The sequence below is a fragment of the Macaca fascicularis genome, chromosome 17 (assembly GCF_037993035.2).
Source record: "Macaca fascicularis isolate 582-1 chromosome 17, T2T-MFA8v1.1".
Lineage (NCBI taxonomy): Eukaryota > Metazoa > Chordata > Mammalia > Primates > Cercopithecidae > Macaca > Macaca fascicularis.
The window spans coordinates 62,095,892-62,123,692 of NC_088391.1; the positions used below are offsets into that span (position 1 = coordinate 62,095,892).

Sequence of the window (27,801 nt, forward strand, 5' to 3'; positions counted from 1 at the left end):
GAACTGGATTAGCAGTAAGAAAGCCTCACTTTAATGGATATTGTTAGTGAATTCCCCAATTAAGTAAGAGGTCTTGAGGTTGGAATTTAATTGCTCTGCTTAGTGAGCCACACCTCAGATACAGAGGCTTCAAATTTCACATAATATATGTGTGAGGGTTGAGGTGAAGAAAATTGTCACACAACATACTCGATGAAGTAATTAGATTTGAGCACTGAAAACCACGCCCAGTTTTAGACAAAAGTTTCTGAAATATTCTTTATTTGGAAAGATATATGAACTAATTCCCATGAAAACTCAGACATCTGGACTTAAGTAAATTTCCTGGGTGTCCAGTGGTCTGGAAAATAATAAAAAAGACATTCTCTCCAAATTAGTCAAGTTCTGTTTCAATAATTCTGCATAGTAGTCTCCAAAATTTCAGTGGCTTACAACACAAGCATTTTTTTTTTTTTTTTTTTTTTTTTTTTTTTTTTTTTTTTGGTCTGTGGAGTGGCTGCAGCACCTGTGTTTCAGCCTGAAGAATGGGCTCAGGTCATTTCTGCTTATGTTTCATTTTAGGACTGCTGTGGTTTGGATGTTTGTGCCCTCTGAACCTCATGCACGAATTTGATCTCCAATGTGTTAATGTTGGAGGTAGGGGCTGGTGGGAGGTGCTTGGGTCAGGTGGGTAGAACCCTCATGAATGTGTCCTCCCTGGGGTTGAGGGGGTTTTCACATTATTTGTTTCTGGCAGAGCTGGTTATGAAAAAGTGCTTGACATTTCCCCACCTTCCCCTCTGTCCATGTGATCTATTTGCACATGCAAAGAGAGCCTCGTCTGCTTTCTGCCATGAACTGGAACAGCCAGAGAACCTCACCAGATGCAGTTGTCTGGTCTTATACTGTCCAGCCACCTGAATTATAAGCCAAATAAACTTTTAAAATATATTATCCAGTTTTAGGTAGTCTGTTATCACCACACTAAATAGACTAAAACAAGGTCTAAGCTGAAGAAGCAATCACTATCTTGAGTATTTTTCTTTTTCATGGCACAGAGCAGGGCACCTAGAGTGAAAGCTAAACAAGGCAAGTTCACAGAAGCACGTGTGAAGCTAACTCATCTCTCATTGGCCCAAGTAAATTACATGTCCGAGCCCAATGCCAGTGAGGCAGGGAATTATACTACTTCCATTATAAAACATAGCAAGAGCAAAGGCAAAAGCATAATTCTAAACAAATGATACCATCCACTAAACCCTCATAAGTGAAAGAGAGTTTAGTGCACCTGTGTACTACTTACGACAACAAAATTGTAAAACTACTTGTAGCAAGTGTTTTAAGAGTTCAAAGGCAACATAAGACACATGTGATGATATATATTTAAGATATTTAGTGAGTAATCTCAAACTGCCATCTTGCAGTCATGCCATTATTAGTAAACAATTCTCCATGGGTCTTTATGTCATGCCAGCAAGGCAATGACTACCCTTTGTCCAGGATTATCTTTTAAAGGATTTTTGCATAGTAAACAGCCTTGGAAGATAGATGTAATGTCTCCCTGTGGAGTAAAAGGCAAGCATGCTTAAAGCTTAATATCCATATGTGCTTGAACAAAAAATATTATTATTATTTATTACTTTTCAGAAAAATGTATGTTTATTACTATTTATATTATAGTTACTTTTCAGAATATATGTATTTATATATGTAAATCAAGCTTCTTAATTATGTTATTCAAATTGGCTATACCCTTATAGATTTTTTTTTGTCTGCTTGATTTATCAATTACTGTGACAGGTATATTAAATCATCCACTCTGATAGTACATTTGTGTATTTTTCTGCGGTTATATCTTTTTTGTGCTGCATATTTTAATCATATGTTACTAAATACACAAAAGTTTAGAATTATCATATCTTTCTGTATAAATGCTTTTGCTATTATTTTGTGTCTCTCTTTATCTATAATAACATTCTTCACATTAGTACCTTTTTTCCTGAATTTCTATATCGTCTGCTCACAAATTTACTTCTCTGGTTCTAAGTTTCCTGTTCTTGGAAACTAGTATGAAGAAATATTGCAGATGGTTCACAAAATCCTACGCAGATATTTATTTTGTAACAACAGTGGCAATGTAATCTAGAAAATTGAAGTTGTGATGATAGCTCCTTGATTCTTACATTTTCAGAAGTGGTAGAGTTTATAGCTCCCAGGGGTAGGCAGTTCTGAGGCATTGCTCTGGCAGTCATTTCTGGATATTATACTATATCACCCAACAATGTTAAACTTAATTTCTTCTCTTAAATTTCTTTCTTGTTAAACTATCAAGAGTAGATTCTCCATCTGTTACTGAAACTCACATAACACAGTAACTTACAGCACCACTCTGGTGATAGGAATCTGGAATTGATTCCTGGTTGATCTCCATGGCAGTGATTAAATTATTTTCAAATAGAGTACCAGTAACCTCTACATGCAGATTGCAAATGATTTGCTTCAATTATCATTCACAGTCCCTCTTTGGCAGACTGAATGGATGCTACCATACCATCACACTGCAAATGAGGAATATAAGACCATAAGGATGAATGGTTGTTTCACACACTGGCAAGTTTAAGGTGGCAATAACAGGATAGGTTTTAAATTTTGTTTAGTTTTTTTTTTTTTTAATTTAAAAAAAAAAGGCACAGTAAAAAGAAAATCATTTCTATGGTTACCCTAAAAAAAAAAAAATGCAGAGCCAGATGCTCTGGGTTGAGAAATTACAACATACATTAAATTCACAAAATCTTCTAGTATCTTATGTACTAATTAGAGTAATCATTGGGAAAGAGTTGGAGACTGATACTGAGAATAATGATATTTGAAATGATTTATTTGATTTAAATTACTCCCAAACTCCCACTCCCATGAAGCCTCACTTGATCGCAGAGTCATGCCTTGCTTATAGACCCTGAAGGGGCATTACCTCATGTCCACCTCCACTGCCTGTCAGTGCTAACAGCGCCACTACTAAGATCAGATTCAGCATGCTGAGTCCCAAAGGACCAGAACATTTACGCACCATAAAAAAGATTATAATATTAATACATATATGGCCAAAAAAATCCAAATTGTAGGTAAAAGTAACTTCTGGAAACACTAGACCAAAATAGAGATAACATGGTTTCAGATTAATTGAGTTTGTTGATAATGAATATATATATACATACTAGTCATGTGGTATATACTGTGGTATATATAGTGCAGTCTGGTAAAATATAATAAGAAACATACATGTATTTTAATTTTCTAGTAGCCACAATAAAAGTAAAAAGATGAAGGTGAAATTAATTTTAGTAATATATTTCATTTTGCAATATATTTAAAATATTTCAAAATAAAATCATTATAAAACTATTGATGATATATTTTCCTTTCTTTTACTGTTCTTCTAACTCCAGCATGATTTTACATTTATAGCTTATCTAATATCAGATACTAAATTTTTATCAGAAATACTTGATTTATTTATATATAATAAAACAAATTGAGAAAGTAGATTCAGATCCCCAGATTTTTCAAATATAATTAAACATTTGTCAGTAACAGAATAAAGTAACAAAATAACATTTTATATTAATATTTGCATCTAGATTGAAAAAACTCCTGTTGACATCATCAGGGAAATTTGATAGGTAATTACTTCAAGAAAACCAGAATAGTCTACTATATATTTGAAAGGAAAGAAAGCAGGAAGAACGGAAAGAGGAAAGGAAGGAAAACAATAGAAGACAGGACACAGGGGACAGGAGAAAGGGAGGGAGAAAGTGAGGATGAGATGGAAGAATGAAGAAATTAAGGAAAGAAAATAACAAGAGTAACAAAGGGTTTCTGGAAATTAACAATATTATCAATATATAGCTAGAAAGAGATAAGTTTCAAGGGCCAGCTATTGATGTGAACAATAAACTGAAAACATATCCTAATATAAAGAGCCAAAGAAAAAAGAAAGCAGATGTAAGAGAAGAGTTAACAAGGAGATTTACTTCCAGTTATTTAACAATTGCCTATGCTTCAGAGCCGAGAATGAGACAGAAACGAGATAGAAAACACAACCACTACAAACAAAATAGAAAACACAAATCCCTGGAAAATACTCTGAACATAGTCTTCAAAGATTTGACTGTTCACAAATTACTGAAGCAAGATAAAAGAAATAATGTATATACAAAACCATCCTACCCACAAGGGTTAGAAAACAGACTGATCTAAGACAGTGCTCATAACACCAGATTCGGCAAACCTGTGTAGTGACATCTTGAAAGTTTTGAAAACTATGCAAGCAAACCATTGTGAACTTCAAATTCTAAGTTAATATATTGTAGTGTAAGGCAAAATAAAGACATTTTCAGTCATAAAGTAATGAGAGTGCTGATTACCATTATCTTACATAAAACTAAATTATCTGGCCGGGTGCTGTAGCTTACGCCTGTAATCCCAGCACTTTCGGAGGCCGAGGCAGGTGGATCATGAGGTCAAGAGATCGAGACCATCCTGGCCAATATGGTGAAACCCCGTCTCTACGAAAAATACAAAAATTAGCTGGGTGTGGTGGCGTGCACCTGTAGTTCCAGCTACTCAGGAGGCTGAGGCAGGAGAATCGCTTGAACCCAGGAGGCGGAGGTTACAGTGAGCCGAGATGGCACCACTGCACTCCAGCCTGGGCAACAGAGTGAGACTCCAAAAACAAAACAAAACAAAACAAACAAAATATTCTGAAATATTCTCTTGGAAAAGAAAAAAAAAGTGGAAGTAGGACTATGAGAAAGTTGATATGAGGCACTAAAAATAGTGACAGAATGACTTCAGGATGAAGAAGAATAGGTGAAAATATATTTTTGAAAAGTAATTGTCCTGGATGTTTAGAAAAATGTATTTTGGAAAAGTTTAGGGCCATATGGATTATTTACTTTTCTCAAGTTAGTCTAACTGCAACACAGGGCTCTGAAGTGATTGATATTCAGTGTCATAATATATTCAAACATAATATATTCAATGACAGCCAAAAATTTCAAAAGTAGATAATGTTCTTACTATTTCAAAGCATACAGCAAAAGTTAAAAATTATAAAATGAAAATATACACAACAAAACCAAAACAAATGTAGACATGAGGAAAGATGGGAGGTTACATAATGAGGAGAAATTCTTTATCTCATAGTGAACATTAAACATAAATGTCAAAGTTTATTTTTTAATTCTAAGAACACTATGTAATGTATTTTAATTATATGTTTATAAGAAATTTATTTTATTCTTAGCTTCTTCTTGTCTAGAGATCATTTTGAATTAAAAGAAAATCATGTTGTCCCTATTCTAGTTTTTGCATTTAATATATACAGCGTATTTATTAATAGGTTTTAAAAGTTCTCTTCTACTTCTCCTCTATTTTTTTTTTCTAGAGGAAATAGAAGTTAACATGAACATTTGAAATGACTGGCAAAATACATTTATATATTCTCACAAAGCAAATGCACTTTTAAACCTCCCATGTCGTAAAATTATTCTCAAATGAAGATGGAAAAAATTTGGGGTAAGAGGTAACCAAATCACCCAGAATAAAAAAAGGATTTTTAAGTAGAAAACTAATACTACATAGCAGAACTTCTCTATGTGTTCAAAATCCTAACGTTTTTCTTAAGGAGTTGGGATGGAGTCAACAAATCCCAAATCAGTCTTTCTATATTAAAAAGAGACAAAAGGGAGAATCTAATGAGCTTAAACTCAGAGCCACAGAGATAATGAGAGCAAGAGACCTTGGTCTGTAAGCAGCAACTCCCTTTGTTTCACATTGAATACCCTCATCTAGTTATTAGTTCTTCCTCCAGTAATCTGTCAAACAATGAGGGACTAGAATTTTAAAAGGTGCATCGCCACAGAAAGCAAGCCAGTGCTGAGCTAGTGAAAAGGTGAGATAATGAGATTGACATTGCTAACACTGGAAATCTGGTGATATAAAGATTAGTTTACAATCAAATTACTCTCATATTCACTTATAGCCAAATAAGTAAAGAGGCCACCTGTAAAGTATTTTCGCCACGAGCATTGGTATGGAGACTGTTATAATAAACACACGTTTTAGGCAGCAAGGAATTCAGTGGAAGTTGCTAGACACACAGGTTGTTTAAAACTAAGCAAGATTCTCCTAAATGAATGATTCATCCATAGTAGCAACACTAATTCATTATTGACTTTCAGTTTATATCTATTTTCATTTTTTCCAATCTGTTGCAATGCAATAGAAGTGGTGGCTTGTTGTGCTGTTGTTTTAAAGTGTTGTTTTAAGTACATAATTTCACTCCATTTGTGCCAGGAAAATGCCCAAACACCTTCATTAGAAATAAAGCAAATCTGTTCAACAGTACTCTGAACAGCAGGCACTGTATGCTTTATTGAACAGAAAAGCTTTAACAAGCCTTATCGTGTACACATGTTCATTGTGCCTGTGTCTGTTTATGTTCTCCAACTTCCTGAAAATGTGGGTACAACAACAAAGTAGTGTTTAGCTACCCTACTTACTCGGCCAGGTGGTTGATTATATGGTTTGGTATATTTTTTGCAGGTGGTATACAAAATCATATGTACGAGCTGTTCAGTCCACTGAACAGTTTTTTGTAACATTTTTTGCTAAATGACACAGCCCCAGCCACACATAACAACATATAATGATGCCAGAGTGATATCTTCACTGGATTCATTTAGCTTTGCAAAGAATTACCTAAGAAAGACATTTTCCTGCTTTCATTTCTGTTTCATGCTGGGTAATGTTGGCAAGAATTATTCATGGCACATGTGAGCAATTCAAAGAAATATTGTAAAACAAAAAAAAAGAGGCAGCTTTGCAGAGGTGCGCTATCTGCTTGATGACTTGGCATGCTGCCCCTGGTGCTTGGCATAGCACCCTAGCTGCTGGCACAGGGGATGTTATATATACTTGCCGTTGGGCCTCTACTGTGCTACTTGCTGTGCATGATCAATATCGACCAACTGCATAAACAACCAGATGAACCTTGTATCTGAGGGATAGCAAATAGCATTTGAATTATTTTACATAAATCTGAAAATGTAATAGCGGTTGACATTCCTATTAGTATTATATCTGAGCACGATGATCATAATTGAGTAACATTAAATTTAGTTTATTGAACAGCAGTCCACTGCCCGCTTTACTGTGACTGCGATCTGTGTAATGAAACCAGCAGTACGAAAAATTCTCTCAGTTGGTACACTTCCTGGAGAGCAGCCAAAGTATTTATTGCTATTTGTGCAATTAATGGCCGTATCGATTTCTTTTTTTTTTTTTCTAGTAAATAGTGGATAAGTTGTGCTAAGTTTTCTTAGCTCTTCAAGGTTTGTTTCAGCTGTAATTAATGTGACTATAAGAATAATACTCAATTGTTCTCAGGAACTGGTTTTCATGTCTGCAGCATTTTCAACTTATACATTACTCTGGTTTGAAATGACTAAATTGATAAGTGACTCTATTGCCAAAATAATCCCATATGCTGAAGTGTGATTTATTAATGTTCAAAAATCAGAAGGTAAAACTTCACTAGCCAAAATGCTGTGGTGGTTAATCATCTGTTCTTCCAGCTAATTCTATAATCCTCAATGTGACAATTAATTCATCATGCTGAAACGGCAAATTCATATAAATCATATTTCCAAGTTCTACAGGCAGTCAATAAAATACATTGCACATTTCCCATAAATTATGTGATAGAATGTTAATTTATTTTTCACATTAAAAACTCTAACTACCCTATGTGTTTATATTTTGTGCTTGTAAAATGATGAGCCTCATCCTGGCACATCTAGACAATTACACCATGCACATGAAAGAAGATGTGAAGCCCTCTGATTTACGAAGAATTCACAGAAATAATGGGAAGTCCACCTCCTCTAGTATGATCAAATGTTCTAATGTCTTCTCCTACTTTGTTCTTATGTCTTACTGACCAGGATTCAAAGATCTTCTTTAGTGTATTTCTCACTTGCAGGAGATGGCTAATATAAAGAAGGTCAGTGTTGGCATCATTTTGTGCATTCTTGCTATAGAGGGAATGAGAGTAATCTACATTCCAGTTTATGTGCTCCTCTTTCTTTTATTTCAGTTCCATACATCACCCTAATTTCATGGTTAGAGTGAATATTCTACAATTCCTTTCTTTCTTTTTAACCTTTTCTCTAAAATCTATTTAGTATACACCATAAGAACTAAAATATAGGAATGTATCATTTGCAGACATCCCAATGGGTCATATGATTCATAATTCTCTAAGGAAAAGAATTATAGTGGGAAGGGCTTTCTGTCTTTAGTAGATACAATCCCTTATGTTGTCCTATTAAAAATAAGACTGCAGTTTCTAAATATGACATGGATATGGCACAATAAATGTCTAACTTTACTCCATTTTATATGTCATATTAAATGTACTAAATTATGCAACAGGTCAGAATCCCAAATACTCCCTAAAGAAGAGTCTACCTGTACATATTTAGGGCTCACATAGTCAGCAGAAATAACACATTTAAGGAAACTGTCTGGATCCTGAGTTTGTTTTCCTTCTGACTTCTGTCTGTTATTTCTCATAAATCCTTCATATCAATACTCCTTTTTATGTGGATTTTAGATCTGCTATGTTCCATCTAAAAATGGCTAATCACTTGCTCTCTCTGACTGTAGTTCATCCTCTACCTCAATGTCCTTGTTATCCTTAGGTCTGACAGGCAAATTTTTTTTCATATGAGGAGATTCTCGACTCAGTTCCTGGAAGTTACTTTATGAAAAGAACAATAGAGAACTTGTCATATACAATCTGATTTTGTTGAAAAATTTGTTAACACACACACACACACACAAACACACACACACACACACACACAGAGGCTGGGCATGGTGCCTCATGCCTATAATCCTAGCACTTTGGGAGACCAAGGTGGGTAGATCACCTGAGGTCAGGAGTTCGAGATCAGCCTGGCCAGCATGGAGAAACCCTATCTCTACTAAAAATACAAAAATTAGCTGCACGTGGTTGCAGGCACCTGTAATCCCAGCTACCTGTGAGGCTGAGGCAGGAGAATCACTTGAACCTGGTGGGGCGGAGGTTGCAGTGAGCTCAGATCGTGCCACTTCACTCCAGCCTGGGCGAAAGAGTAAAACTCCATCTCAAACAAAACAAAAAAACAGAATTATATGTCTACCACTGAGAATGAAATTAACATTTTTTTGTAATGACTCATCAATAACACATTGCTATCTAACAAATTGTTCTTTCCTTGAAATGTAATTACTAATATTTACATATAAGAAACGATATTTCTTCTGGAAAAGAAAATTTGTCTTAAAGATGATTTACCAATGAGGCTAAAACCCACCATATTCAGGGTAACAAATTAGTTCAGTCAGTTTCTACACTGTATACAAAAGCTGGCAAAAGAAAAGGGTTCAGGGGCAAGAGCCAAGATCTGGCTGACGGAACAGAGCAGTTAGCACTTGCTGCTTGAGTACCTAGGGATATGGGCACTAACCTCTGTGATGACTGTATTTCAGCCAAAGATGCAGCATAAGCTGATATATGTTATCACAGACTGAGCCATAAAAGTCTATGGAACACAAGCTCCTTTTTACAAGAAGGGCTAACTCTACAGTGTTATATGACTTAACAATATAACAGCTGGAATGGAACCATAGCTTTTCATTCAGAAATTCTTGCTCTTCCAGAAGCATAAATTCATCTATTAGGTAACAGGAAGTGTGTGTGTGTGTGTGTGGTGTGTGTTTGTGTGTGTGTAAGGACACTGTGATCTCCTAAGGGTGTGCAGATCTGAACTTAGCTCTTCATTACTCAAAACACTTCAGTGGCTTCCAGTTATATTTATCCTAAACCACTAATAACTGAGATTTCAATCATAGCACAAAGGAGGAGGAGAGAAGTTGAGCTACTTGGGGCCAAGGTTGGGTATTTTACCAGAATCAAATTAAAATTCTATCACAATCTCTAGGGCAACCACTAAAAAAAGTCAAAATTATATAGTTTAAAAAATCACAGCTACTCAGGAGGCTGAGGCAGCCTCCTGAACCCAGGTGGTGGAGGTTGCATAGAACCGAGATTGCACCATTGCACTCCAGCCTGGGTGATAGAGTGAAACTCTGCCTTAAAAAAAAAAAAAAAATCAACAGAGAAATAAAACTATTTATTTAACTCAATATAAGGCAATAAAGTAATCACAGAAGAACAACAAAGACACAAGACAAATTCAAAGCAAATATGAAAATGATAGATGTAAATTCCACAATATAAGTTAACTAAAAAGGTAATGATCATCAAATTGGCTTTAAAAAATCAAGATTCAACTATATGGTGTTTTTGAGAGAGATACCGTAGATTCAAAAGCACAAATAAGTTGAAAATAAAAGAATGGCAAAAGATATACATATATCTGTCAAAAAATAACCACAGGAGAGCTGGAGTGGCTACATTAAGATATGAGAGACTTTAAGAGACGTCACGATGGACAAAGAGTGACAAAAGGGTCCATCAGTGTTCATAATGATGAAAGGATAAACTCAGGGGAGAAAAAAAAATGTTTATGCACCTAACAACAAAATCCAAAATAGTTGAAGCAAAAACTGGCAGAATTGAAAATTGAAATAGGAAATCCAACAATAATCTTCAATAAGTTATATTCCCCACTCTCAATGGTTTATTTTTAATTGTTAACTTTTAGTTTAGGTTTGGGGGTACATGTGAAGGTTTGTTACATAGGTAAACACAGGTAGCAGGAGTTTGTTGTACGTATGATTTCATCACCCTGTATAAAGCCCACTACCCCATAGCTATCTTTTCTGGTTCTCTCCCTCCTCTCACTCTCTATCCTCAAGTAGACCCCCATGTCTGTTATATTCTTTATCTTCATTAGTTCTTAACATTTAGCTCCCACTTATAAGGAAGAACACGCAGTATTTGGTTTTCTGTTCCTTTGTTAGTTTGCTAAGGATAAATAGCCTCCAGCTCCACCCATGTTCCCACAAAAGACATGATCTCATTCTTTTATATGGCTGCATGATATTCCATGATATATATGTACCACATTTTCTTTATCCAATCATTGATGGGCATTTAGGTTAATTCTGTGTCTTTGCTATTGTGAACGTTGTTTCAACGAACATTCACATGCAGCTGTGTATATGGTAGAATGATTTATATGCCTCTGTGTATATACCCAGTAATGGGATACCAGGTCCAATGGTAGTTCTGCTTTTAGTTTTTGAGGAATCACCATACAGCATTCCACAATAGTTGAACCAATTTACACTCCCACCAACAGTGCACTTTCTCCTCTACCTCACCAGCATCTGTTATTTTCTGACTTAATTATAGTCATTCTAACCAGTATGAGAGTATCTCATTGCAGTTTTGATTTGCATTACCCAATGATCAGTGATATTGAGCCTTTTTTATGTGATTGTTGTATGAAGTATGTCTTCTTTTGAGAAATGTTTGTTTATATCCTTTGCCCACTTTTAGTGGGGTATTTTTCTCTTATAAATTTGCATAAGTTCCTTATAGATGGTGGATATTAGATCTTTGTCAGATGCGTAGTTTGCAAAAATGTTCTCCCATTCTGTACATTGTCTGTTTATTCTATTGATAGTTTCTTTTGCTATGCAGAAGCTCTTAAGTTTAATTATATTCCACTTGTCATTGCTTTTGGTGTCTTTGTCCATTACTATATTAAGGATGGTATTGCCAAGGTTGTCTTCTAGGGTTTTTATAATTTTGAGATTTACACTTAAGTCTTTATTCCATCTTGAGTTAACTTTGTGTATGGTGTTAGGAAGGGGTTCAGATTCAATCTTCTGCATATGTCTAGCCAGCTAACCCAGCACCATTTATTGAATAAGGAATCTTTTCTCCATTGCTTGTTTTTGTAAGATGGTCGTAGATGTGCAGCCTTATTTCCAGGTTTTCTATTCTGTTCCATTAGTCTGTGTGCTTGTGTTCATACCAGTACCATGCTGTTTGGGTTACTGTAGCCTTGTAGTATAGTTTGAAGTTGGGTAACGTGATACCTTCAGCTTTGTCCTATTTCCTTAGAATTGCCTTACCTATTCGTGTTCTTTTATAAACTCAACTAAAAATCACTAAGAATACACAAGACTTAAACAACGTTATCAACTAAATTGATAAATTGTAAAAATTAAAATTTTTAACACAATTAATCCAAAGTCTGCAGTATACAAGTTCTTTCAACTGCATATGAAATATTCTCCTGGATGTACTATATGTTTAGCCACAAAATAAGTCTGAATAAATTTTAAAATATTGAAACAATATAAAATATGTTTTCTGACTAGAATTAAATTAGAAATCTATAACAGAAACAAGAATCTGAAAAATGCTAAACATTTGGAAAATAAACATTTTAAAAAAATGTCTCAAAGAACAAATTACAAAGGAAATAGATAAGATTTTGAACAGAATAAAAATTAAAACATACCTTAAAACTTATGAGATATAGGTAAAGCAGTATCTAGATGTAAATTTATATCCTGAAATCCCTGAATCAGTAAAGAAAAAAAAAATCCTCAAATCAATAGCCGAGCTCCTGCTTTAAGAAACTAGAAAAAAGGCAAACTAAGTAAAAAGCAAGCAAAAGCAGGCGCATAGCCATAATGATTAGAGCACAAATAAATAAAACTGAAAGCAGAATCAATAAAGAAATCAATGAAACCAAAGTTTGTTTTTTTGTTTTTGTTTTTGTTTGAAATGTTAAACAAAACTGACAAACCTTTAGCAAGTTAGATCATGAAAGTAAAAGACAAGGCACACATTACCAACCAAAGAACAAAAGAGAGAAGGTTATTATTAACAACCAAACAGATAATAAAGGGATAATAGAGGGACACTATGAACACATTTTTGCCAACAAGTTAGTATGGTGCCAAAGCTAGTGAGTGATAAAAATAATTTAGAAACCGGGAAAATAACCTTGATCTACTCTCCTGAGAACTAGGAAAGGTTCATTACGAAGACTAATAATCTAACCATAAACGTAAAAAACTGGACAATGTTTGAGGATCATAATGGATATTTTAAAACAAAACAAAAACTAAATCACAGTGATATATTCTGGGGAAAATACAGCTACTAGGAAGAAGCATACTCTAACAGAAATAACTTGTACTTCAAGCTATTAAAAATCACTCTAGTTTTCTTGATTCTCAAAGACTGAGGTAGGTATCTCTTTTCTGTGCTACAGTATACGTCTTTCATAATAGTCCCTATTATACTCTGTATTGAAATCACCTGGTGACTCATTTATGTACGACACCTGACATCAAATTTTTGAGGATAGAGACAATGTTTTCTGCATTGTCATATTCCTATTGCCTAGTACATAGTTGGAGCTCATCAGATATTATATTTACTTGAAAGACTGAATGAACAGACATAAGATGAGAATTTCCATCCAGCTCTCAAATTAACTGGGTGACTGAGACGTAAGCAATAAGGAGTAACTATAGTGTCTCCATGTTGGCCTTCTGTGACATTCTGTGAAATCAATCTGGAATGGTATCAAGATGGAATCCAGTTTATCCATCCCCTAGGTCGTATCAATTGCCTTCATAAGGTTTGAATCTGAGCTCCTGATCACTCCAGAAGCAGGCCTGGCACTCACCAAATCATTACTGCTCTTCTAATGGACTATAGCAGGAACCAAGGTTCTGCCACTTTGTAATGCTACCAACCCCCGATCAAAAAGAGGTGGAACTACTGCTTCCCAACGAAGGCTGTAACTCAAAAACTCAATAGACCGAAGGTCAGTGCCTCTCCTCCGCAGGATGACAACAAGCCTTTTCAGATCTCTGAGCACTCTTTGGAATACAGTGCACAGCAGTGCCGCAGCTCCTCCTCCTCCTCCTGAAGCTAATCTTTCCTGGTAAACCTGGCTCCAGCCAACTGCTAGTGTGAAGTCCTGCCCTTTGCTTTTGATTATTTGACACTGGCTTGGGCAAGTCTCTCTGACACTAAGCTTCTATGTCATCTAAAAAAGAAGAAACAAAGTAAAAGTCTGTGATTTGACTTTGATTTCTCCCCAAAATCTGTATTTGTGAGTAAATTATGAGCCAATGGACTGAAATTGCTTGTTCACATCACCTTAATGTGGTAGAGAGAAGTTAACATAGGCAGACTGGCTAGGCAAAGAGAAGCATTTTATTTCTAGTAATGAGGGAAGACTTGGTGGCATAATTTTGAAATTTGAGGCTCCAAGGAATATTGTGCTAATGCTCCTTACCCAACTTTCTGCACCCGGAATTGTCCTTCATGTGCCCTTTGCGCTCTTTACATTCTGAAGAGAAAGTTGGACTATACAATAATATTTTTGACTGGAGTAACTATAAATTAATGAGATAAATTTGTGTCTGTGACTAGTGGTTGAAGTCCTATTGACTTACATGCACAAGGAACGTCATGCCAGGAACTCAAAAAATTTTTCAAGACACCCAACCTGTATCAAAAACGATTTGCAAGGTCTTTGTCTAATTATTTTAAAAAATAGATGGCTAACTGAAATTAAAACTAAGAAAGCTGCTAGACTTTGAATATTTGTATATTTTGTTAGATATATACATGTATACATACACATATATATGGAAAAACTTAATGCAGCAGTCTTGTTTTATTCTGTTCTTGCCTATTAGTAATCGTGATTACATGCAAACTCTGAGAACAAAACAACTTGAATTATTTTTGTAGCTATTGAGTGATGATGTTCTTTCTATACATCCCAAGCATTCTGTACATCCATGCATCCCAAGTGCATCATGATGGACCAGGTTGTCAGCACGTTCAGAGTAAACATGAAGATTCATGATGTGCATCTAATGCCTGGTTCGGGGTCCGCACCATGTTGGAGCCCAAGACTCAAGTGGGCTTTCCTGGGTAAAGATTGCTTCCACATAATCTACAATTTGCAGGTAGAGAAAATGATGCATCTATAATGTGATACCCACAAAGTGAAGGCAAGAAAGCCTGTGTTTGTGACCATTCCCCTTTGCCTATTGCATATGTTTTTCCTGTAATCTTTCACTATATGCTTTGCTGCAATAACTGTTAACTGTTGTGTATAATTTTATATTTAGTTACATGAGTCCTTTCAGTAAATTAGAGAGCTTTTGCAGTCATTGGTCTACCAAAATAGCACATTTCATAATAATTTTATGAATTGGTTTATGATAATCAGTGATATACTTTCAAAAAAGATACACTTCATAGAATTATAATTTTCCTTCTTTTAATACAATTAAAACACTCTTATGCGGTATTTAGTCAAATTCATAGAGAAAGGAAGTAGAATAATGATTGCCAGGGACTGGGGAAGGATGGAATAAGAAGCTTTGTAATGGGTACATAGTTTCAGTTTCGCAAGATGAAAAATATTCTGCTGATGGATTGTGGTGTTGGTAGCACAACTATGTTACTACACCTAATGCCACTGAACTATATGCTTAAAAATGGTGAAAATGGTAAATTTCATATATATTTTCCCATAACATTTAACATAAGTTATTAAAACATTAAATAATAATGTTTTACTAGCATAATGTTTAAAGTCAGTTGCAATTAATAAATGTCTTTATATCTTTTTATTTTATTTTATTATCAAAGATAGACTAACTAAGGTCCCAATTATCAACTAATATATCTGAAATTAAAACTTCCCAGGAAGCAGCAAGTCACCCTTTCGCATTCCTACTGCTCCTCTCTATTTTAGGCCTTCATCTTCTTCTTGAGAATAGTCTGACTGCTCAGTATTTCCCATTCCCCTAGAAGGTCTCAGAGACCTGGTTACAATCCATATTCTTTTTTGTTTAAATATTTCTCATTCTCCAGAGCTAATGAAATATAGTCCAGTCCCTATAATCTAGTCTTGAAGACACTTTATTTTTTCACCAAAGTCACTACTTCTCCTACTCTGCAAAATATTGTATGTTGGGTCCTGAACTTTTCACTCCTATCCAAGCATACCATTCTCTTTTATACTTCTAGACCACTACATTTCTGTAGAGAATTACACTCTCTGCCCCATAAAAATGTGAGAAGGTAATATTGACAAGGTATATTTTGTTCTTTAATTGTCACCTCCTCCGTGATGTCCTCTTCACCTCAGATTCTTTCAGAATTAACACTGATTTACCCAGTATCTTCCAAAAGTGCTTGGTCCACCTCTGTTTTATAGTACTATAAGAGCTGAATAGTTATTTCCAATTTTTTTCTTGTCCCTTGTGGAGGGAGAATAATACTTTCCCACCACATTAATGTCAGTCCCACCACATTAATGTTATTTGGTCTGGCCAGTGAAATATAAGTGAAATTGGCATGTGTCCCTTCCAGATAAAAATAATATTAAGAATCAGAAATATTTCACAGAGAATATTTCTTTTAGCTTAAGTTCCATAGTGAATATAATATACAGGAGAACCATAGCCCAATGATGAGGACAATACTAGTTTTTGTAAACCACTGCAATTTGGGGGTCATTGGTTATGGCCGAGATTATCCTTACTAATGCGAGTTCTAACCATGTTCTGTATTATTAATTTGTCTGTAGAGCTAGCTCTTCCCACTAAACTATGAGATTCATTGCATTAAAAACTGCTATTTATCTTTGTTATTTTAATGCCTAACACTTTGCTCAGTTCAGAGATGTTTAATACATTTTTTGTATGAATGGACAAATAAATGGGGGGAAAAAAAAGGATAAAACTTTAAAGCTATTCCAGTCATTATTATTATGCTCTACTATGTGGAGTTATTTCGCACTGTATCAGAAATGTTGTCTACTCAATATTTATATATGTGAGTATTTTCATCAACTGGTTTGTTGGGTTAATGATTTGGTCATTCCTTGAAGAGACAGTGATTTAACCTAATAGAGATCAAAGCTACTGATGTTGCCTGAATTTAGATTAGATAAGTATTGCACCTTTCTAGTGTATGTTTCACCATTTTGTTTATGGAGTGTGAAATATACAGCCTTGTGCTGTTTCTGCACCTTTCATCCATGCATAGCCAACAAAATGCTGTACGCACCATTTCTGCTAACCTTGGCAAATTAGCAGAGGTATTTGCGTAATCAGGCAGTTGAGTGTTTGTGTAGTTTATCACTTTTTATGAAAAAGGAAATGTGTTAAGGAGGATTAAGCAGAAAAATAACTATCAGTGGCTTATATTTAGAATATTGCTGTAGTAAAATAAGAAAAAATAAAAGTGATGCCAAGTGTTTCATTAAAAAAAATTAAGTTTCATTAATAAGGTGATATGACAAAACCAAAACTATACGGTTCATTTTTTTTTCTTGTCAGTGAGAAAGTAGAGAAACATTTGTCTTCCTTTTCTTTTTCTGAGAACACTAGTTCACCTTTAATTCCATGTGACTAGCTCCCAGTATTTTTTTTTCTTTTTCTTTTTTTTTTTTAGCTAAGGTTGTAGTCCTTTGAGAACAATGTTGACAGCTTTGAGCTGACAAAGAATCATTATAATCAGTGCTGAAGATATGAAATCACAATGAGAGAATTCATGTTTATAGTAGCAGGGACCACACACTGTGATAGTTTGCATTAGGAACTCAGCAGGTGCAATATGCAAAACTGAATCACAGTAGTGGATTTGAGGAACTTAGGATATAAAAAGGTCATTTTTGTTCAAGTACCTGTCTACTGTGTTCAAATAAAAAAAATACAGAATATTTCCATAAAATTTTGCAGAAGATAACATATTGTGTGTACATGAACTTAAAGGTTTCCATAGTGTTAGTGCAAATTATATTGTTTACCTTAATGTCAACAGCATTTGAATGCTAGATACAGAAGTTGATTAAAAGCATTATAGATGTCATTTTATATAAGCAAGAAAAAAAACTCAAAAAATTACAAATGGCAGATCTTATACATATTCAAATCACCCAAACGTTTTTCAATTGTTAAGGAGTCGGCTGAACTGTAGGGATGAGGTGTGAAAAAGTATCGTGAGGGTGACACCCTATGTTTAAGTGCTGTCCATTCTCTGTAACCACTAGGGTGCACTGAATGTAATGGCATCATTTTTATTCTACTCTTTATACATGGGATGGGGAAGGTGGTTTTGCGAGGAAAGTTAGATTAGTTGTTCCTAAGAAAATTGTCAAGTAAATGAATTGTTATTCTTAGAACCAACTCGTTCGTCTGTGCTCTGAACCTATTTGGCATCTTGATAATATTTCACGTCCATCTATTTCACTCATTCATTTTTCAACAGTGCTTTACAAAACACCTATTCTGTCTAGGCACAAGAGGATCATGGAGGTATAGAACATGATCTCTCTTTCTGAGGCATTTGAAGACTAACGGAAGACATGAACACCTAAGCATAATTACAGCAGTGTCGTTAGAGACATGGGAGCCACAAAGAAGAAAGTGCCACACTCTGCCTGAGCTTGTAAGCATTCACAAAGGTGCAGGGCTGTGAGTTGAGGTGTTTTCCTATGGGTATGCACTCACTAAGTAAATAAATGGGTTAGTTGAGGCAGAGAGAACATCATATAAAAGGCATAGAGAAAGCAATAAGCAGCTTACTGAGATCGACTTCCAAAGGGTTTGTGAGAAGTGGCTAAACAGAAACAGGAAAGTGGGCAGAATCCTGCCGACTATATGCTAGGAATTTGGGTTTTATCTTGTTTAATTAACAGTCATAGAAGAATATTAACCAGGAAGGCAATATGAACAAGTTTGCCTTTTAAATAATTTGGAAGATTTTTCCAAGGAAACTTAAAATTGCAGGTGAAAAAAAAAGGATCACTTAAAACCTAAACTCCTCATTTTCTCTCCCCACTATTAACCACTTGTCGTCTTGAAAGTTAATTTAAAGATATTCATTTTAAATGTCAATTGCCTACCAACAGCTTACAAGTATTTGTATGCTTTCAATAATATATTCCGTGCAATAATGATCCAAATCACAATAAAACTAAGTGAAATTTTTTATACTAGGTTTTTGGGAAGCTTGATAATTTTTAGGTAATCGCTGAAAAGCACCAGCAGCAGGGAGCATAGATTGTAAGTACTTCACTCTCCAGTCTTAGTGGAAAGATGCAGAGGTACAGGGATATGATGGCCTTGAATTTGTCCTGGACCATCCTAACACTTCAAACCACTGTCCTTAAAATGCTACATACAATTCTTTACTCTTAAGCACTAAGGGATCTTTTTCCATCTTCCCACTTGCTCTTGTTGCTTCCCATCAGTCTTTTAATTAAATTCCAACCTGTGTTAACTGTTATTATTTTTAGGTAGACTCGAAAGTCCTCGTGGACTACAAATGATATTCCCATGTGTAGTACTCAGAATTTATCTCATTACTAAATGGACTTCCTTGAGCACTCAGTAGAAATCCCTAAATGTCAGTGGCCCTTGTTTAAAAATGTAAAACTATCTAAATTCCTTTTATCACATGTCGAGTGAATTATTTCTAGATATAAATGCATCTCTCTGAAAAACAAGATTTACTTTGTAAATGATTGTGTTACATTAAAAGGGATTTGACAGTGTTTACCACTAGCTTAGAATATCAGGAAAGACAGAATAGCAAAAATGAATTTTTAAAAATAATTTTGTAAAATAGCGCAGATGGGAAAGTAGTTTATTTTATAATGTCAATGTTTTTGATGACAGAAAAAAATGTTACCTTGTCATAAGTTAACATTTAAATATAAATAAAATATATTTCATTAAAATATAAACTGGGTTTAAAAACTAGGTTCCAGGTACCCAGTTTTATATGCTATTCAGCAATTACTAGTATTTAGGTTAGTCCACCTAAAAATGCTCCACTAGCCAAATGATTCTTAGAAATGTTTGAAAGATCATTCTAGTGTTGTAGTTTGGGTATGTTGTATGACATAACAATTTACCTCTCTCTCACTCTAGTGACCCTAAGTTCTCATTCTGGCTCCATTTCTGGAATTTACAACATTCACTTAGATACCCAACACTCACTCTCCTCAAGCATATTAGATAACAAGTTATTTAGCTTTCTGGGCCAATGCTACATGCCCTTGTCAAAAATTTAACATGTACTACTTTTTCCAGATAAAAAAACTAGTAAAATCTGAATATTTTTACAACTTTATAGGGAAAGATTTAAGAGCAAAAAACAAACAAACAAACAAACAAAAAAACACTTCTAACAATAATAGTAATGATAACAAAATTATTAGGATTTGAAGTTTTAATAATATTGAGGAATTTAATAAAATGATTAGTGGAAATAGCAAACTTGTTTTTCAAGCTACTCCTTTCTTATAGTTTTGAGCTGGACACAGTTCCTCAATTGCCTACAGACATTCACTTTGGGTTTTAAAGTATAAGCCAGGCAGAATGGTAAATGCCTGTAGTCCCAGCTACTCTGGAGGCTGAGATGAGAGGATTACTTGAGCTCATGAGTTTGATTCTAGCCTGGGCAAATAGTGATACACCTGAGATGTTGTCTCTAAAAAAAAAAAAAAAAAAAAAAAAAAAAAAAAAGTGTAACTTAAAAAATGTACACATTAATTTTAGCTTTATTTATTTATTTATTTATTTATTTATTTAGAGACAGAATGTCCCTCTGTCGCCCAGGCTGGAGTGCAGTGGTGCTCCTCGATTCACTGCAACCTCCACCTCCCGGGTTCACACCATTCTCCTGCCTCAGCCTCTGGAGTCGCTGGGACTACAGGCGCCCACAACCACGCCCAGCTAATTTCTGTATTTTTAGTAGAGACGGGGTTTCACCGTGTTAGCCAGGATGGTCTCGATCTCCTGACCACGTGATCCACCCACCTCGACCTCCCAAAGTGCTGGGATTACAGGCATGAGCCACCGCGCCTGGCCTGTTTGTTTTTATTTCTAGTAGTGGAAGTGAATTCAGTTTTATTTAATGAAAAACTAATATCTTACATATTTAAAATTAGTTTGAAATTATTGTAACATGTATTTTCTCATATTCAAACAGATTTTTAAAAGCACAGATGTTCTATGGTTTTATTAAAATATTCTATGTTCAGTAGATCTGAACTAGAAAGATGGTCTGAATGTGAACCAATACTGCTGTTTGCTTCTATCAATATATGTGAACTTCACACATATTTTTTTAGTTTCTTTATTTCACATCCATTTGACACTTACTCATAAGTCAAACCTCATGACAGACACTGCCTGTGGAGAGTTTACTCTCAAGTGAAAGAAGATACAGATGCACACAAATAGCTATAATAAAATATTATAAGTGAATATTAGGACATTGAGCACAAATGTGGTTCTTTTCCTCCATTAAATTTCAGTAGGGAATATGGTCTTAAAAATACTAGAAAAGACACATGCACACGTATGTTTATTGCGGCACTATTCACAATAGCAAAGACTTGGAATCAACCCAAATGTCCATCAGTGACAGATTGGATTAAGAAAATGTGGCACATATACACCATGGAATACTATGCAGCCATCAAAAAGGATGAGTTTGTGTCCTTTGTAGGGACATGGATGCAGCTGGAAACCATCATTCTTAGCAAACTATCACAAGAACAGAAAACCAAACACCGCATGTTCTCACTCATAGGTGGGAACTGAACAATGAGATCACTTGGACTCAGGAAGGGGAACATCACACACCGGGGCCTATCACGGGGAGGGGGGATGGGGGAGGGATTGCATTGGGAGTTATACCTGATGTAAATGACGAGTTAATGGGTGCAGCACACCAACATGGCACAAGTATACATATGTAACAAACCTGCATGTTATGCACATGTACCCTACAACTTAAAGTATAATAATAATAAATAAATTTAAAAAAAAATACTAGAAAATAAATTATTACATTTCCCATAATGCCTAAAAGGAGAAATGCAAAGTGTTTTATTATTATTTAAAAAATAAAATAAATTACATATTTATAACACCTTAAAATTCACAAAATATTTTTGATATTTCTCTCTTTTTTTGTCCAATCGTTGATACTACTGTCACACACTATAAGCACCTAACAGCTACTGGCTTAGGTATTTACGCATATTGTCCCATTTCATTCCTACTTCAGATTGATTGCTAAGGTAGCAATTACTATCTTCATTTTACTGATGATGAAATAGAAGATGTGGTAAATTAAATAAAATGTCAAAAGTCACATAGCTATTGATACGAAAACAGAGATCCAAAACCAAACTTATCTGACTTTAAAGATCATGAGCTTTCCACTGTGAACAAGACAAAGATTATTCTATTTATAAATGAGAAAAAAAAGGGTAATTAATTTGCCCGTGGTAAATTAGAGGGTATATATTTGAATCTAGGGTTTCTGAGTAAGCATTCAAAATACTTTTCATTGTAACTTGTTGACTCTGATGACTCTGATGACTCTTTTGTGTTTTATGTTAGCATTTTAAGTAAATTAAGAGGTGAATAAACATTCATACTATACGTTCTTACTAAAGCTTACTGAATGCAATTGTGAAATTTTCTAGAATGTAATTTTTGTATCACATTAAATAATTTGAAATTTTTCATTCTAACTCTGTAGAATATATGAACAAAACTAAGAAAAACTCCCTTTAATCACTGACAAATTAATAATTTAATTTTTATTCATAGTATTTTGCAACTGATCCCATGGTATCCTGAAATCATGCACCAATTAGTAACTGATATATTTTCAGCACTACATTATTGGGTTCCATAAAGAACAAATAATTAGTTTTTAAAATTGTGAAAATTAAGAGTCACAGCCCAGTAAAATGAGGTGGGTATCTATGGCCAGGGGTGGGGTTGGCTGGTGAGAAACATCAGAGCCCAAGAAATAGTGAAAGTGATGTCCATAGGAAGGCATGATCTGGGGTAACCTGGTGTGGAGTCATGGAACCCAACGGTATGAACAGAATATCCTCATAGTCAGGTAGCACAAGGGGGAATCCAAAAACAGTCATGAGAATATCCACTGGAGAGACATAGAGACACCGATATAAAAGCAATGACTGTAACCCTCAAAGAGGAAATCAAGAGCCCATACTTTAATAAATAAATTAATTAACAGTCTGTTGACAAATGTGATAACCACATAGTTCAAAGTTCTCCCTCCAAAACTTTTAAGAATTACCACAGGAAAAATAGTAACGTCACAGTTGGAGAATCCTGGCAGATAACTTATTTATGTGGTCAGAGTGAACATCATCAGCAATGGACAGAATCAAAATCATTCTCTATCTGACAAAATACAATGAGAAATAACAATCTTTCTGTGGTAATCTGCCAAATGCTCATAAACTCAATCTAACACTATGGACACTGAAACCCATATTGAAGGACATTCTAATCTGTCTGCAATCTTCAAAAGTGTTAAGGTCATGAAAGTCAATGGAAGACTGAAAAAACTGCCAAATGAAGTAGACTAAAGAGACATGGCAACTGAACCATACATATGATTTGGAATTGTATTCGTTTTCTTTTGCTGTCCTAATAAATGACCACAGATCTAGTGGCTTAAAATAACTCAAGTGTATTATTTTCCACAGGCCAGAATTTCAATGCTAATCTCACTCCAGCTAAAGTCAAAGTTTTGGCATGGTTGCATTTCTTTCTGAAGACTAGGGGTGAGAGTGGGGGATCCATTTCCTCCCTCATTCGGGTTGTTGGCACAATTCAGTTCCTTGCACACAGCCCCATACATATTAGAAGCAGCAACTGGATGTGGTCCAAGTCCAATCCTTCTCATGCTGCTGTCTCCCTGCACACAGCTGGGATCAGTTCTCTGCTTTTAAGAAATCGTGTGATTAGATTTGGTCTACCTAGGTATCAGGTTAATTTTCTCACCTCAAGGTCTCTAAACCTAATTGTATTTTGCCATGTAAGAAATCATATTCACAGGTTCTAGCTAATAGAAACAGTTTTGTTTTGGGGATGCAGAGAAAGCACTTCTAAAATTACTGATAGTGAGTGATTTCAGTCAAATGTACAGTCTCCTGAGGGATACACCAAGATAACCCAATCTTTGAAAGGGACATGAGAAGGGATATTAGTTTTGCTTTATGTCTACAGTTTTGTAGCATGGACACAGGCAATGTGAGCTAGCTAAGCTGTTTATTAACATTAGTTCCTTACTTTTTTTTTTTTTAATTGAGACCAAGTTTCGCTCTTGTCACCCAGGATGGAATGCAATGGTATCTCAGCTGGCTGCAACCTCTGCCTCCCAGGTTCAAGCAATTCTCCTGCCTCAGTCTCCCAAGTAGCTGAGATTTCAGGCACCCGCCACCACACCCAGCTAATTTTTGTATTTTTAGTAGAGACGGGATTTCACCATGTTGGCCAGGCTGGTCTCGAACTCATGAGCTCAAGTGATCCACCCAGCTTGGCCTCCCAAAGTACTGAGATTACAGGCATGAGCTACCACGCCTGGCCAGTTGCTTATATTTTTATTTTTTAGGATTTTTTGGATTCATTTTATTGTTATGCAATATTTATTTTGTTCTTAAGGTAAGGTAGACATGACTATGATCACAAATTCTACATTTAGATTTCAATTAAATATCTATATCTTAATAAGCACAATTCACATGGAAAACTTGATTTTAAAAAAAAAAAATCTACAAGAAGCCGGGCGCGGTGGCTCATGCCTGTAATCCCAGCCTTTTGAGAGGCTGAGGCAGGTAGATCGCGAGGTCAGGAGATCGAGACCATCCTGGCTAACACGGTGAAACCCCGTCTCTACTAAAAATACAAAAAATTAGTCGGGCGTGGTGGCCGGCGCCTGTGGTCCCAGCTACTCGATAGGCTGAGGCAGGAGAATGGCGTGAACCCGGGAGGCCGAGCTTGCAGTGAGCCGAGATTGTGCCACTGCACTCCAGCCTGGGCGACAGAGTGAGACTCGTCTCAAAAAAAAAAAAAAAAAAAAAAAAATTCTAAAAGAAAATATATTAAATCTGGTAAGAAGTTTTGGTGGGTTTCTTTTCTTTAATGTTGTGTCTCTATTAGAGAATGACAATTCTCTGAGGGTGGTTTTTGCTTTTGATTTACTGTTTGAGCTGTTTCTATTGGAAAATCATTTATAGGCAAGAACAGTTTCAGTAATCCAAATCTGCACTGTTTATGACTTCTGAAATAGAAACCAGGTCAAAACCCCAGAATAATAAAATAATTAACCTGAATATCACATTGAATCAGTTTTGCTAATACAGTGCCCTGTAAACAATGCATGACTTATTTAAAGAGATCAAACCAATAGTGAATAAAATAGAATATCATCCATTCATAGCCACATCAGTTGGTAGCTTTGTCTGTGTTTGCAGGTGTGTGTGTCTCTTGATGTGTATGGCTGTACATCAAAAGCCTTAGAAAGACAACTGTATACTGATAAATACTGTAAATGTCTAATTTCTGGACCTGGAGAGACTTACTCTTAACTTCTTCTAATCATTAACAAAGAGATACTGAATAAAACATCTAATGTTACAAAACTATTTTGCTATTTGTCAGGAAAATAGATGATTAAAACCATTTGTTTTCCATATTCTAATTTGAACCTAAGTTTCTGCTTATATGTATAATGTATAAATAATTCTTTAAAAAATTTGTTGTCTACTTTGTCCATTTTAGCTTTTAAATATTTTACACCAGATTTTATTCTGAAAATAAAAATTTTTAAAGGCACATTAGAATTACAGAAAATAACTGAGTAAAAATAAATTTCAAAAGATTATTTATTTGATGCTATGATCAGTAAACATTTGAACTGACATGAGACTGAAGTTTTCAGAATTTCAATCCTTTTCTCACTAACTCATGAAATTATTAGGTAGATATAAAAGCTACAACCAAATCTCTTGCATAAGTAGTAATTAGGCTAATTTATACATGTATTTTTTTTCCAAATATACAAAGTCTTTCTTTGGTAATTTTTTTCTACATAGTTCTATTGAAATTTTGACTATAGCATATTTTCATTTTTTAAATTAATTTTGCTCTTGTTTACTTTCTCTCATGAGAATTGTGAATAATGAAAAATCACATATTTTTAAGAGAAAAGAGTGAAAAATGTAGTTATATTTTGCTCATAGTTCATGATCTTACCATTAGTTGGTGGCACTAAGGTAATTATATTAAGAAGAAAACCTCCTAGACTGGCTTTTTGTTTCCAGATCATTGATTCATATGTATTTATTTGTGTTGTATTTAATGAATCTCTAATTTTATATTATTTGAATGATCCTTATTATATAAGGCATTCTCTACTACCAAATGGCAGTGTTACTTTAATTTGCTCTATTGGAACGCACAAGCCTTAAAGACTACTACCTTAGCTCATTGATGGATCAGGCAAATAATACATTTGGCAAATATCTGTAAGATGTAAAAGTTTAATTACCAAGAAAATAATTTTAGACTGCCCTTTTTTCCCATTTCCCCCCAGATATTTCATGATTCTGAAGAAGAATTAGAGGTGAGACTTGAGAAAATGTAGAAAAATGTAAGAATGTAAAGTGGCTAAAGTGATACATGCACACACACACACACACATATACACACAGAAACACACACCCACACCTCAAAATAAAACCTGAGATGGTAAAAGGGTGATGGAAAAGGAAATATGACTCAATATGGGAAGGAAAAAGGAGCCAAATGTACAACAGAATTGGGAAGTATCAGAAGAGATTATGAGAAACATTTCTGAAGATTATGTATTTAATTCCTTTAATTTTTTTTAAAAAATGTTGCAGATATGCTTTGGATTTTCTTGAAGATTAGAAGTTTTCTTAACCATCCACCACTTTTTTGATTGGTTATTATTCTCTCTACCTTCTGTGAAACTAACTGATGGATACTAATGGCACAGTCACAGTTATAGCTAGTCAGTTGCACGGTTTACGCACATAGTTCTGCTACCAATGTTTAGTAGTGAATTAAACATTTTGGCTATATTTGTCCCCGAAGCTATAATTTAGTTAATCATTATATATGGCAATAACAACAAGTAAAACACAACGAAGAAGAATTTTTTGTTTTTATGGTAATTGTGTTGGGTGCTTTGGATCCTCCCAATAAAGTTGACTTCCCTAAAATAATTACACTTGAATTAGGTATAGAGAAGTTAATTGTAAAAAATTGAAAGTTACTGTAAATCTTCTAATCATAGTTCTTTGCAAGTGTACTTAAGTTATTGCTCCACTTGAAATAAATGAAAACTGGAAATCTGAGGTGATGAATTATGGATCCCTTTTATGTATGAAAGATGACAAGGAAATCTAATCTGCTGACTTATACTAAAATAAAATACCTTGGCCTGGTATCAAAGATAGGTGAAAGAATTAACATTTATGTTTTTTAATTAAGATAAAATGTATAAGTTTTTATGTACATATTTTATGACTTCCTGATATAACAAAAAGTGTTGATAAAAGAACCCAATACTGGTTCTAATGGTATTCGATTAGAATTAAAGAGTTTCTATGATTATTGTTGTTGTCATCGTCATTGTTATTTGGTGACTGGGTGAATATTAACCACCCAGTTGCCAAATGGGTGATTGACATTCCACCACCATTGGCAATGACTGAGCCAAGTAGATACCAACATTCAGGTGGGTATGTGTATTTTTACCTTTTTTGAATGGCCCCCTCCACTATTCTTTGCAGCAAAAAAAAAAAAAAATCAGAGAGATTAATCTATAATAACCATTGTGTAACCCATAGATTAGCAGCATCAGCA

General features: G+C 34.8%; 1 long non-coding RNA gene across 1 annotated transcript; it reads left to right on the forward strand.

The window, feature by feature from the left end:
• Positions 1-482: 482 nt before the first annotated feature.
• Positions 483-27,549, forward strand: LOC102136562 (uncharacterized). Its single transcript, XR_285860.3, has 3 exons — positions 483-534; positions 26,504-26,560; positions 26,814-27,549. It is a non-coding gene; the product is annotated as an uncharacterized lncRNA (long non-coding RNA).
• The last annotated feature ends 252 nt before the right edge of the window (positions 27,550-27,801 follow it).